This window comes from Equus asinus, chromosome 8 (assembly GCF_041296235.1).
Source record: "Equus asinus isolate D_3611 breed Donkey chromosome 8, EquAss-T2T_v2, whole genome shotgun sequence".
Classification (NCBI taxonomy): Eukaryota; Metazoa; Chordata; class Mammalia; order Perissodactyla; family Equidae; genus Equus; species Equus asinus.
In genome coordinates this window covers 13,379,017-13,393,541 of record NC_091797.1, presented here as the reverse complement: position 1 = coordinate 13,393,541, position 14,525 = coordinate 13,379,017, and the positions used below count along the sequence as shown (strand labels likewise).

At 42.7% G+C, this 14,525-nt stretch overlaps 1 protein-coding gene across 3 annotated transcripts in view; it reads right to left on the bottom strand.

The window, feature by feature from the left end:
* Positions 1 to 14,525, bottom strand: part of ELOVL5 (ELOVL fatty acid elongase 5) — a 68,125-nt gene that overhangs the window by 40,450 nt on the left and 13,150 nt on the right. The window lies entirely within an intron of this gene.

The following is a 14,525-nucleotide window of genomic DNA, read 5'->3' as shown; positions in this document are numbered from 1 at the left end:
CTACTTTCAACAACTGCCACTGTGTTCAAAACCCCCATAACAACTATTAAAGGTGAAATACTGAGAATCAGGCCGTAAAGTGATTACATTTTAGTGGAACTGCAAGTATTTTAGCAAGTCATATTCATGTAACTGAATATTCTGACTGGCTAATAAGATTTTCTCTTCAATTCTCCCCAAGTACCAATATTCAACTCCAAGCTGTCATAAAAGCCATTCTGCTGTAAGAAAAAGAAGAAAGAGAAGCCAGTGACCAAATTAACATAAAGTCAATTAGGTGCCCACCCAGAGCCAGAACACCATGAGACAGACTAACAGGTCTCAAAATGAAAACTAAGGAGGGCCCAGCCCTGTGGCTGAGCGCTCAAGTTCAAGTGCTCTGCTTTGGTCGCCCAGGGTTCGCCGGTTCGGATCCCAGGCACACACAGGGCACCACTCATCAGGCCACGCTGAGGTGGCGTCCCACATAGCACAACCAGAGGCACTCACAACTAGGATATACTAGGTACTGGGGGGCTTTGGGGAGAAGAAGAAGAAAAAAAAGAAAATTGGCAACACGTTAGCTCAGGTGCCAATCTTTAAAAAAAAAAGAATAAAAAAATTAATGATATAGTTGAGGGGGAAAAAAACCCCAATCTGTGTATAGAACTTGAAAAAATTCTTTCCTGGAGAAGTCAATCAGGTGAAAATTTTAGAAAAAGAATTTAGGCGGTAAAATGGCATATATCATTGTTTAACAACATGCCTTTCTTTACTGAGCACCAAATGTGTTTAAGACATTATGGCAGCAGGCAGAGCTACTGAACACAGGCCTTTCACCTAAGCTCAGAAACCTAGCTGTCATCCCATTGGAATCCATATTTTTAGCTCATTTCAAAACACAGAAATTCAGCACAAATTAACAATAGTTCAACATACAAACCCTTCTGAAAGGCAAGAACATTTAATCCAGGCGGGTGGGGAGCAGATATAAAATGATACACAATATCCCACTTTAATTTGGAAAAGTGATCACATTTTTTCTCATCAGAACCAAATGAAAACAATTACTCGAAGAAAATTTAGATGACTACAGAAGCAGTGACACGTTTAAAATGTACTGTGGTTTGCTCCAATGATTTTTTTCATACACATGAACAATTTAATATATGCCACCAGGTTGGAGAAGGGAAGAGAGAACGTTTTAGCTCAGGCTGCTCTAACAAAATATCACAGACAGGAGGTTTAAACAGGTTCACGGTTCTGAAGGCTGAGGAGTCCAGGATAAGGTGCCAGCAGATCCAGTGCCTGGTGAGCGCACTCTCCCTGGCTTGCAGACAGACACATCCTAGCTGTATCCTCATGTGGTGGGGATCGGGCTCTGGTCTCCTTCCTCTTATAAAGGTGCTAATCCCATCATGGAAGCCCCACCCTCATGAACTCTTATAAACCTATTTCCCTGAAGGCCCCACCTCCATATACCATCACAATGGGGGTTAGGGCTTCAGCATAAGAATTGGGGAGAGGACACAAACACCCAGCCCACAACAGAGAGGTAGTTTTCCATTTAAGAGGTAAAATGAATGACTGTTTACAGAGTCAAAAGAAAATTGCTGCTTTTTAAAAATCCGTAGTCACTAAAATGAATCATTTTCATTCATTCATTCATTCATGTTATCAAAACACATAATCTCTACTTTACTAAAGGGCTGTGTTCCAGATGTTAATTTGTAAACCAGTCATCTGGCCTTTAGAAAATTCTGTTTTCTGTATTCTATTTTCTACAGAAGTAATGTTACCTTAGTCGTTCTTAACCTTTTGGGGACCCCATGTCAATTGTGAAAATGTGATTAAACAAAGGAGACCTTCTCTCTATCCCCAGATGACAGAGAGTTTAGATAAAACTGACATTTAGGGTCCCTAAAATCCTACGCGTCCTCAGTCCCCAAATTAAGAACCAGAGCTGTAAGAGGTCGATAGATCTCCAGATGGGCCCTAAACTACTTAACTCATAATGAAACAGCACCTACAGGACTACTGATTCTATTTGTACGAGAAACTATAATCTGTAATATGTCTAATTTGAGTTACACTCCCCTAGGCTCTGACACTTAACAGTGTAATATGATCTTTAGTAACCTGCTAAACCTGCACAGACCTCCATTTCCTGATCTATAAATATGTGAATAATACCTATACCTCATGCAGTTATTGAGGATTAAATGAGATTATATGAAACACCTGGCACAAAGCACAAGCACCTCAATTCACAGCAGCTATTTTTATTATCATCAGCAGGCATCCACCAAACATGCATTTAATGCAAAACAGAAATCCACAAGACAGTAAATCTGTCTCCAGAGAGGCAGGGGAGAGAGAAGTGATAACTAATGAAGCAATCGAGGTGCCTTGACAAAGCACCTACGGAGGTTAATAGGGGGATAAAAAAAGAGGAGTCAATTTCACACAGGGACGAGTGGGTCAGGTGTCTTCGGGTTAAGGCTTGCCAGTGGGGGTTGGGATGGAGGGGAGGGGAGAGAAAGTGAAAAACAATGTTGGAGAAGCAGGTAAGGGCTCCAGTGTTTAATTTTAAACTGGGGAGGTGGGGTGAGAGTGGGGGTGTGCAGGAGGCTGGCAAGAAGGGCAGATCAAGGTCAACTGAGAAGCCCAGAGCAAGAGTCCACGTGAGAGATGGAGGACTTCCTGAGGCCATGGCAGGGGAAGGGACGCAGGGGCCACAGAGATGTTCTGGGTGGGCAAGATGAAGCCCCAGCTCTGGCTTCTCACTCTGCGCCCTGGATGGGGGTGCTATTCATGAGTTAGGGAGCACAGGAGCAAGCAGGACAGAAGAAGGGAACAGGGGAGAGTTCCGACCATCATGCAGAAAGGTCCTGCTCTGCTACTGATCTTATTAATCACACATCCATCATACAGTTTCTTCCTTTTTTTTTTTTAAAGATTTTATTTTTCCTTTTTCTCCCCAAAGCTCCCTGGTACATAGTTGTATATTTTTAGTTGTGGGTCCTTCTAGTTGTGGCATGCGGGACGCTGCCTTAGCATGGCTTGATGAGTGGTGCCATGTCCGCGCCCAGGATCCGAACTGGTGAAGCAGAGCGTGTGAACTTAACCACTCGGTCACGGGGCCGGCCCCCATCACACAGTTTCCTAAGTGCCTGTTGAGGTAGGAGGCAGGGCATATACTGTGAATTATTAGTGTGCAAATTAGTGGAAATTCACTGTACTGACATGTTCTCTTCCAGGAAAAAATTTGGAAGATGAACTGCGCACTGAGTTCGTAATGTTAAGTATAAGAAGTTCAGGCTGAAGCTGGAACCTAAGCCACACATTTGTCCAGGGATTCATATCCTCTTGTTGTTCTAAGAAAACATTAAGCCAGCTATGCTCTAACATGAATTACACACTTCAGGAGGCTGAATTATTTAGCAAATTGCTATTTCCCTCCACTAAATGGTTTGCTAATGACTGACTGCTCCAAAGAAGCTTTCTAAAGCCATCCTCCTATCTCATTAACATCTCTCCAAGAGAAGCTTAACAACCACTTGGAACCTAACCCAGCCCACCATTTCAAATGATTTTCCTTATTTTCAAGTCCTTTTCTTTGAAGAGCATAATGATTACGTATAACAGGAGCAACTAACACTGAGTCCTTACTATGTACCAATAGATTTTCTGGTAAAATTTACAAGGATCATCTCACTTACTCCTCATGCCAGCCCTTTCTCAGGTCCCCTTCTCAGAGACGAGTCCACTGAGGCCGAGAGCAATTCAGTCATTTATCCAAGGCCACAGCGACAGCACCATTACACCCACTGCCTCCCCATGTTACAGTTAAATAAAAAAGGGACATTTATGGCAGAAAATCTGGAAAGCAGAGAAAAGCTTGTTTCATTTTAAAGCAAAAACAAAAAGTAACCAAGGCTGTGGCAGGAACCCTGTTCACCCTTCTATTGTTTACAAGCAGCGTGATCTCAGGGAAGCTGATGTCTGGAGGCCTGGTGTCCCCACCTGGAACATTCTCCCCAAACGGGAAAAAAAAAGACTTACCTAATCAGCGGAGATGCTTCACAGAGGCATTCAGCACGGAGCTAGGCCAATATTACATAATAAATATGTAAAATATAAGTAATTGTGTTGTGTCTATTTTTCGGCTTTAAAATAACAAACACTTGTAATCTTGCGTTTCAACACTGTAGCAATTACTTTCTTCATGACCCTAATTTGAGTTCTGAAGCAATATTTATATAAATGCTTTAATTATTCCCCCATTATTAGTTATTTGATCTGTTTCCAAGTTTTTACTGTTCTCCAATAACGTTGTGATGAACATCTTCGCACAGAAAACTTCAGCTGTATGTTAAAATTATTTATTTGAGTGAGAGTCCCAGAAATGGGCCAATTACATCAGTCTTAATATACACCGCAAAATTTCTTTCCAAAACACTTTTACCTATTAACGTTCCCACCAGCAGGATTACGTGAAAAGCCTATATAACTCCACCCTGGCCAGGACTGCGTAATCTCATGGAGGAAAAGAAAAAGATTTTTTCATTAATTTAGTCTAATATAAAATGCCCTATGCATATATTAAAAATATAAATCATATAGAAATCCCAAAAGCTGAATAAACACTGTATATGTTGAAAATTTATATAAAAGCCATTCCCAGCTAATGCTTGTAACAGAAAAATGAATAATAAACTGTGCATCCTCTGCTTTCTAAAAGATCAGTCTGTTACTATAAACTGGTAGTTGTTAATTGGTCACTTATGTTAAGAGTCTTTCCTCTCTCAGGTTATTAGTAAATAGAATTGTCTGCATTCCACAAAAATTCTCCCTCAAACCAAGCATCTAAGTCTGGTTGCCAATTTTTAAAATCTCTGAGAGAAGCATTATGTCTTACATAAACAGCAGTGATCCTTGTTGAGAACAAGTATGGATTACCAAAAGCACAGCTAAAGCACTTGTTAAGTATCTATTTTATCTAGGGTCATGGACCGTTTAAAAAACTGAACTGAACCCAAACACAAAGAAGCCCTATAAAACAACAGAAAATTCGCTTCTAGTAAGAGAGGCCCATAAAACCAGCTTTAAGAAAACCTAGTGTTTCATGTATTTAAGAACTTGAAGTAAGATGACTTTTCCGGTTGGTTTTTCAACTGTGTACATAACATCTTGCAGAAGATAGGCCATTTTTGCTAATCAGTAGCCGAGTCAGCCAAATTCAGTTTATGTCATTAGTATTATTGTCAACAAAGCATCATAAAACAGCTTGATTTTTCCAATCCCATGTGGAGGCACGGAGTGAGCAGTTAGAAAAATATTTGGACTTGCTCACAGAGAAATTTCGTATGCACTTCACAGGACATGGATGAGAAACCCCAGAGAGCCCTCTTGCCTGGACTTTTCAGCCCAGTCACCACGCGCAGAATAAGTTAAGTGGCAGAGGACCCGACAGCTTCCATTTAGAATCAACCGACTCCTACTCGGGTCATAAAAATCCTCATGACGACAAGTGGTCCACTCTGCGAGAACTGTCACACGGAAAGGAAAACTGGATCAGCAAAACGTCAGGCAGGCACTGGGATAAGCTATCCAAGATCTAAGGATGAAATGGCATTATCTCCGGCCTCATTTGTTCCAGCATCAAACAAATCTTCATCATTATAGCTCGTAACGCCTCACTAATGAGTTAAGAGGATTTCATTACGAAACCATAATATTCATTCTATGGAGAGTCCGTGGCTTCAGGCTGGTAGCATCATTAAAAATAGAAAACATAACGACGATAATAGTCCGCACAGTAACTAACGGGGGACACAGCGTGCGCTACGCATCACTACCCCACACTTCATGTGCACTATTTAATCTCCTCAGTAACCCTGCGAAGGATTATTTTTCCCACTTTGCAGAGGAGGAAATGGAGGCTCACAGACTAGAAGTCACAGCACATGATCCCGAGCCTGTCCCCGGTTTATGGGATTCAAACCTGCCTGCTTGGACCCACAACCTGAGCTCTTAATGCCTCTTGTGAAATTACACTGAGCAGAACCGAGTCTGCTAGGAAAATCGGAAAGTGCATCAAACTAGCAACTCACAAGTGCCTGTAACACACCACTGGGCCCCAAGTAATAAACCAAGGTTTTGTGAGGAATAAGCTATGTCCAAGGCAACCTAACAACCAGACAACGGTGTACAAGGCAGTGTGCCAGTGAGCCAAGGGTGACAACTGGTTACAACGCTTATGGAGCACACACTTGAGGCGGTTTTCCTTCCCCACTCAACTGAATCACCAGAAAGAGTCTGGTGTCCTGTAGACAGCATAAAGGAGGTTGCATTAATTCTCAGGTCACAGGCATGCTTAGAAATGACATAAAAGCAAGTAACGGTGATAATGTCATTTCAGGGAGGCTATGACTGAAAAAATCTCAAGTGGAAACTTCTGGTTTGAGTGTTCTGGAGGACAACACGATACAGAATGAGAAATGTGTCCGCCATGTCCTGTACTGATCTGTTTCTAGAGCCAGGATGAGCAATGGGTTTTTCCCGTGTCCCTTCACACGATGGATATGCAGCATACAATAAAATCAGTTGTAGACCTCTCTCTAGATATTAATTACATAAATTTATGTAATTAAATACATTTTAAAAACATGGATATATAGAGTTAAAAGATTAAAAAAAAAAAACACGCCTCTGGCAAGTGGTTTGCCATAATTAGTCTTAGATCAAGACAAGAAGCTGAGGAATGAGCTATCATAAAAAAAAAATCAGAATTTCTCCATCTCCAAAGGGGATCAAAGAAGGAACAGTACTAGCTTGCGGTTTGATATAAGGAAGAACTTTCAAAGATGTGCAAACACAAGGAAAGGCGTGTGGGGTTTTGCACACATAAGCCATTCTCTCCATCCAATGGCTGGAAATATAGACTACTGTGAGGCCAAGGACTTTTACTGAACACTGATAGCCCTATTCCACACAGAGTGAAAAAAACTCAGAAAAGCCCTGGGTTAAAGGTCTCTAGTCTCCCAACTTTCTAACGTGAAAACCCTATCCCACCGTTCAGTTCTTCTAGGAACGTCAGTTGACAACTTATCCTCCAAAATGCCGTTTGTTTCACACCGGCTTTACCACCGACCGGCCTCCCCTGCACTGAGATGTCCTATTCAAAAAGAAAACTTCCAGAAAGATACAGCAAAGCAGAATCATTTGGGTATTACTCTTCAAACTAAAACATACACTCTAGGCTAAGATGCCCATTACTGTGTCATAAGCCAAATGTATGATACATCCAAATGCTGGTTTTTTAAAAAGTGCCCATATCTTATCTATCACCTATGGGAATTCATGACGATCGTGAGCCATCTGTAGATACTTCTGTGTGCTAACTATTTATAAGTGCTCTTCTGGATGGAGTGGACCTGAAAGAGTCTGTAATTGCCCAAAATAACTGGACTCACACATGCACAGCAAATTAATACCACAATAGCACCCAGTAAAAGAGAGGGAGAGCCCCGGGGTGAGGGCCGTGGTGAACAGGGAGAGGTGTGCGAGAGGACAGCAAGAGAGGGTTCCAGAAGAGTGGGGCTCGAACTGCCCCTTAAAGCATCAGCAGGTGTGGGGAGGCCAAAGAATGCAGGAAAGGTGTTCCACGTGAAGGAAAGTGTTAGCCAAGGAGCAGGAGGAGTGGGGCTGCCACGCTCTGGGAAGAACTGAGATGCTGAGCGGGCCTGAGGACAGTTTCCAAATTCTACCTCAACTTTATTAAAGCAATCGTCTAACTGGCGTGAGAGAACACTCTGCCTTCACTAGAAAACCAGTCAGCAGTGATTTAAAGCACATTAAAACTAGGGAATGCTCCAAAAATATTTGCTAACTGGATGGATTCTGAGCAGGGGAAGAGGGAAGCCTTCCCACAAGTGGCATGTGACCAGGTTTTAAGGATTTTACAAGGCAGACGGCCGATGAGACAGAATGTTGATGGGTATTTCAAGCTGAAGTCCCAGCATGAAAAGAGGCATGAAAGGATACAGCAGGTTCCAGAGGAGCAGGGTACCAGAGCCACTCAGTCATCTCTGAGCCTGTGGATGCTATCTCCCAAGTACCTCAGAAACATCCGCATCTTCCCTTCTGCATCACCGTCCAAGACAAGGGCACTGTTTTCTTTCACGTGGACTCCCGGCTGGCCTCCAGACATCCACTCCTTCCCTCCGATCCATCTCCACACTGCGCCAGAGTTCTCTTTAAACCACCAAAACTGATCGAGCCACTTCTGCCTGCAGCCTTTCAGCTGTGTTCCCTCATTCTGCCGATAGAGTCTACAATCCCTGCTTAGTTCAGAACCACCTTTAGGCACTGGCTCATACCTGCTTCCCCGGCCCAACTTCTGCCCTCCCCTCCTGCTCACCGGCGTCGACCACACCTGCTTCCTTCCACCTTCTCCACCGCGCCCTTTACCTGGGCAGATCCTACGTACCTGTCCCACGTCCCTCTTATTCCTATTTATGCTGTAAACTTCTGCTGCAAGATGTTTACTTCAGAGAAGTCTTGCCTGACTCCTCCCCGAAAGCCCCAGGCCAGGTCAGGTCCCTCTGTTTACACTCTAATCACACCCCAAATACAAACCAACATTTGGTTAGTATCTAAGTCCTTGAGGACAAGGGCTGTGTCTGTCTGGGTTCACCATGTAGCATCAGCTCAGGCTTGGCACACAGCAGGTACCCATTACATAGCTGTGGAATAAGTGGTGTGCTGGGTCATGAGGCTGGACAGCAGACTGGGGACAAAATGGGGAAGAATTTGCAAGCCAGTAAGTCCTTTGACCTTTATTCTGTAGACAGTTGGGAGAGACAGCTGGGCCCAGTGTCGGCCTTGCTGGCCATACTGCCGGCCTCCATCACTGCTCTTGGCACCAACCAGAATGGCTGACTCAGCTTTGCCGACCTTCATCAAAGGAAGCAGAAAGAAACTCAAGGTCTGCTTTCCACCACTCGGCTCCCAACTAAGTGAGAAGCCCTCAGAGCAGCAGAGCAGAACAAGATCACCGAGCCTTATGCCTCACCTGCCTCCTTAGACACTTGGTCCGTCCACCTGCTCACTGCAGCAGGCACTTATGGATGACTCTGACCAACCCACTTAAGATGGGCTCGTGGTTCCACATGTTTTCTCTAACTGTGGACCCCAAATTTACCCCATTTTAAAATAGGATATTCCTTCCCCTCTTAAAGCAAGTTCCTACCCACCCACTCCTCCTCCCCACACCTCCACAGGTAGTAAATTTGCTCCTGGCGATCTCCACCACCAGACCCAGACCTTTGACACCCCACCCTCCCAGCTCTGGCCCTGGGGGCGTTTCCCTGCTCAAACTGGACCTCACAGTCATTCATTCCACAAATACTCTTGAAGTCACATCCACCCCTATGGAGCCTAAATCCTAGGTAAATCTAACTGGCTGAACTGTTTTGCTGAGATTCAGGCTGTCAATAAGAATTTCTTAAAACTTCCTCTCTGTAAAATGTCATGTCCCTTTTTACACACTACAATGGGGATAAACCTCGAAAACATTACGCTAAGTGAAAGAAGCCAGAAACAAAAGCTTACATACTATAGGGTTCTATTTATATTGAACAGGCAGAAGAGGCACATCCATAAAGATAGAAAGATTAGTGGTTGCCCAGAGGCTGTGGGGGAAGGGAGAATAGAGTGTGACTGATAACCGGCTCAGGGTCTCCCGTGGGGGAGATGAAAATGTTTTGGAATTAGAGAGAGGTGGTCAGAGCACAACAGTGTGGATGAACTAAATGCCTCTGATCTGCCACTTTAAAATGGTTAATTTTATGCAACTTTCAGTTCAAGAACAAAAATCCAAGTACTTGAAAAGAAAGTCACTCTTTTCCCTTCCAATTCAGAGTGGCGTCCATCCACCAACTTGCTCTCCACATCCTTTCCCAAGTCTTTCAAGACTTTATTCAACTCCCATTTCCCCTTTTACCTTCTATTTCCTCTCTCTACAGGATCCTTTTTTTCTGTTGACAAATCTGTTAAGTCTGCCCAACCTAAAAATCCCTCCCTTAATCCTGCTTTCCCCTGGAATCTCATCTAGAACCATCTCAAGATCTCATAAAAAGCAGCCACTATCAACTGTCTCCACTTTTTCACCTCCAATATTCCCCGTAGCTCCATTCCTGGCTACAGATAGTGAAACTCACCTGCTACAACACTCTCAAATCGAAAAAATGTACAAAACTCTTGTAGAAATGAACAGATGAGCCTCAAGAACCTCTGAGGCCAAGAATGAGAGAGGCAGGAGTCATTAAAAAGAAGCTGCCAGAAACCCTTGGAGTTACACTGTCCAATGAAAGCCACATGTGGCTATTTCAATGTAAATTAAAATTAGATTAAACTAAAAGCTCAGTTTCCTAGTTGCACTAGCCACATTTCCAGTGCTCAGTAACTACCTGTAGCCAGTGACTATCATATTGGACAGTGCAAAATATATCCCATAGAAAAATCTCAGTATCTAGAAACAGAATGTCTCAATATGCACCAGCACCTGATTCAGATTATCACAGAACCTGAGGTTATAAACATCTTGAAAGAATTCCCCGGAGTAAAATAAAGGGAAGGCAGATGCAGCGTTTACTAGTCCCCAACGGAGAGCTCGACATGATGAGACATTATACAAAAATGGCCAGAGCAACCTTTTGGTGACACATCAAATCACAAAGGCTAAATGGTAAATAGCACAAGGTAGAGATGTGGGACATGATGCAGCAAAATTTTACCAAAGCAACAGCATTGTCCAAAATCACCAGGAAAAAAGTCACGTATCTATCAGACAGAGATGAACTAGTTATTTTTAAAACTACTCCCAAAGACAGCCAGTCTAAAGGCCCAAATATTATACTGCACAGACAGCAAAGAGAATGGGGTAAAGAAAAAAATTAAATGAACATCGAAAAAGCTACTGATGGGGGCCTGCCCCGTGGCCGAGTGGTTAAATTCGTGCGCTCTGCTGCGGCAGCCCAGGGTTTCGCCAGTTTGGATCCTGGGCGCAGACATGGCACCGCTTGTCAGGCCACAGTGAGGCGGCATCCTACATGCCACAACTAGAAGGACCTACAACTAAAATATACAACTATATACTGAGGGGATCTAGGGAGTAAAAAAAAAACATATAAAATAAAAAAAAAATAAAAAGCTACTGACACTACACTGAGACCTTAATCTCTTAATTTACTCCTTTTTCTGCTCTGGACTTTTATTTTAAAAACTGACCACTATAGTCCTCCCAAAGAGCAACCACGTAGACAACCAGTGTTGTTAGAGGACATGAATTTACTTTTAAATAGCATCCTACCAAATAGGGTACCCGACAGATACATCTGACAAACGACCAAAACCAGGCCACCTGAGGAAGTTCAAATATAAAGTGACACTCAGAGATCCTGTGGCACAAAGCAAGAAATTTACTCAGGCAGGAGGCAGAAGAGGCAATAGCTGCTGAAACAGGAAAAAAAAAAAATGACGTTTTCTTAGCTGAGTAGAAGGGCGGTCCTTATTTAAAAATACAGTAAATAGGATCTGCTTAGAACAAGGTTCTCAAAGTGTAGAGCAGACACCTCCGAGGGTCCTGGGGCCCTTTTCAGGGGTTCTGTGAAGTCACAACCATATCCATAATACTACTAAGAGATTACATTTTCAGTCTCATCTCTCTCATCATTGTAAAGTGTCCCTGAGGCTACAGGATATGTGATCTCAACAGACGGAATGCAGAAGCAGCAAAGAGAGCCAGCTGTCTTTCATTAAGCCATATATATAATACGTTGGCAAAAAGGCCTGTTTTCACTAATTTTTTTTGGTTTGGGAAATATATTTTTCATGAAAATATAGATTATGTTATCATGTAAAGGGCTAATTATTTTTAGATGAATTACTAATTATTTAAAATTTTTATTGAAAAATAATTAAAAACTTCTAAGACAGGAAATACCAACAGGTATAACCCACATAGACAAAAGCTCCCTGAGATTCTTAATAATTTTTTAAAGTGTAGGTCCTAACGCCAAAAAGTTTGAGAGCTGCTGTATGAAAAATTGTGTACAGAATTTTTTTCCGCTCTATAAGGTTTTATTTCCAAAAAGACATTATAAATTTAGATTCCCAACTTAAAGGCAAATATTCCAAACACACCTCACAAAGAAATGTGTCTTTATACTTGACTTTAGGAGTTAAATTTAATGGAGGACACAGAGTTTAAACAGAGTACACTTAAATACTTGAGGTTTGTGAAAATATAGTCATTTTGAAAGCAAGCTAACAATAATGAATAAACTGATAATAAACAGATTATAATTTAAAGTACTCAAATAAATTCTCACCAGCCCCCACTAAGTCATCAAATGACATGTGGTATGGTACTATGAGACACTCAACACCAATCAAGCAGGTCAAGCTGATTTCCACATTACTATGTGGGTGTAAAAACTCCGGAAGTTTCTGAAAGCATGATACTAACTCCCCTTCAAACGAGGATACTCCTCATGGAAACTCTTATCAACAAAAACTAAAAGCTTAAGTCATCAATAATGAGAGATGCAAATTTCCTGTGGCTAATCACAACAGGTAGTTCTGCAAATAGAACGTATTCACTCGTCAACCACTATAGAAATGCTGGAGTGTGTATATATCGAGAGCGCAAATGAGAGACCGCTGGCTCAGAATTAAAGTCAAAATTCATTTTCCTGACTTCAACTTGCCACAACAAAACACCTTTTAAGAACCACACTTTTGGGGCTGGACCGGTGACACAGTGGTTAAGTTTGCGCGCTCCACTTCAGTGGCCTGGGGTTCGCAGGTTTGGATCCTGCGTGTGGACATACACACGACTCATCAAGTCATGCTGTGGCAGCATCCCACATACAAAATAGAGGAAGATGGGCATAGATCTTAGCTCAGGACCAGTCTTCCTCACCAAAAACAAACGACACTTTTCATTTGCGTGCCCATCACCTCAGTTGTACAATTTTCAGAAAGTCCGAGTTCCTTTTCTTTCTTTCTTTTTTTTTTTTTTTTAAGACTCCAGGCCCAAACGCTTCAATCTGTCAGCCAGTTCTCTTTTTCCTTTTTAAAAGATTGGCACAGGAGATAACATCTGTTGCCAATCTTCTTTTTCTTCTTCTTTTTCTCTCCAAAGCCCCCAGTACATAGTTGTATATTCTAGTTGTACGTCCTTCTGGCTCTGCTATATGGGATGCCACCTCAGCATGGCCTGATGAGTGGCACAGCATGGCCTGATGAGTGGCACTAGGTCTGTGCCTCAGACCTGAACCTGTGAAACCCCGGGCTGCTTGCCAAGTCCTAGTGTCTTTGACTCATTCTGCTAATCAGTAGCATCAGTAGGAGGTTTCCTAAAACTTTCCAACTCCACTCCTCAGAGGGAGAGCCCTCTTCCCCTGCAGGCTGCAGCAGGGCCACAAGCCACTGTCAGCACCAGGGGCTGGCGGGGCCACCTGCCTTCCTCCTCTAAATGCAGCGTCGGTTGCAGGGATGGCCCTGACGTTGTTCAGGAATATAATTACCAGAAGGAAAGCAGAGTCTCAGCTGAAGCAAGAAAAGGAGACAGACAGAAAATATATGCATAAAAGAGGAGGAAAATCACACGACACCCCCTTCTCTTTCAAAATAAGCACCTAGGAGCGGCATAGCATTTCACCTAAGAGTAGCAAGCATGACTTTCATCGTTTAGAAGCGCATTCCTCTGAAAGAGAGCAGTGTCAACGGCAGAACCAATCCTGTGTGGACCTTAACTCTTACTTGCTACGAGGGGACATCACACCCTCCCCATCTGCTGCAAAGAAACTCAGCTCTTTCAAAGCAGAGCACGGAGCACTCACCTTCAGGTCGTGGCCACAGAGCATAAGTCTGCACGCTTCTCTCTACAAAAGGTTTTCTCTGTTTGCTCTCCTAGTTTAGAAACCATTATAGAGAAATGCCTGTAAGCCAAGGAAACTGTCTCATTTGGGGGAACAACTAGATTTCAAGAAAGAAAAAAGAAAATCACGACCGTGTGTACAGTGGACGATACAGCTGAAATGTTAACAATGGGCCTGAAGCACAGGACCAACACCTTCTCCCCGCCTCCTCCTTCCCAAGGTGGCTTCATCGTGTGGCACTCGGATGTTCTGGGGGCTGTGTCTTCAAGAGACACTGATTAAGGTAAATGACAGCCCACAACTCAGCACACATAAATCCGATTCTAATCAAATTAAAGGGCAAGGGAAAGAAAGAACAAAGTTTAGTTGGTCAACTTAGAAGTAATGGGATCTCTTGTTTCAATCTTACTTCCCTTTCTGGAGAATAAAATATAAGTAACTCGAAATTAAAGTGGTTTTCATGTGTGGCTTATGGAAGTCCTTACTTTCTTAGTCATATCTCCTATCATTATAGGCTTTAAAAATTTTTAAATTCTATTCAGTACAGTCTTCATTGAAAAATCTTCCTTTTCACTTGCAAGCTTAAATTACATG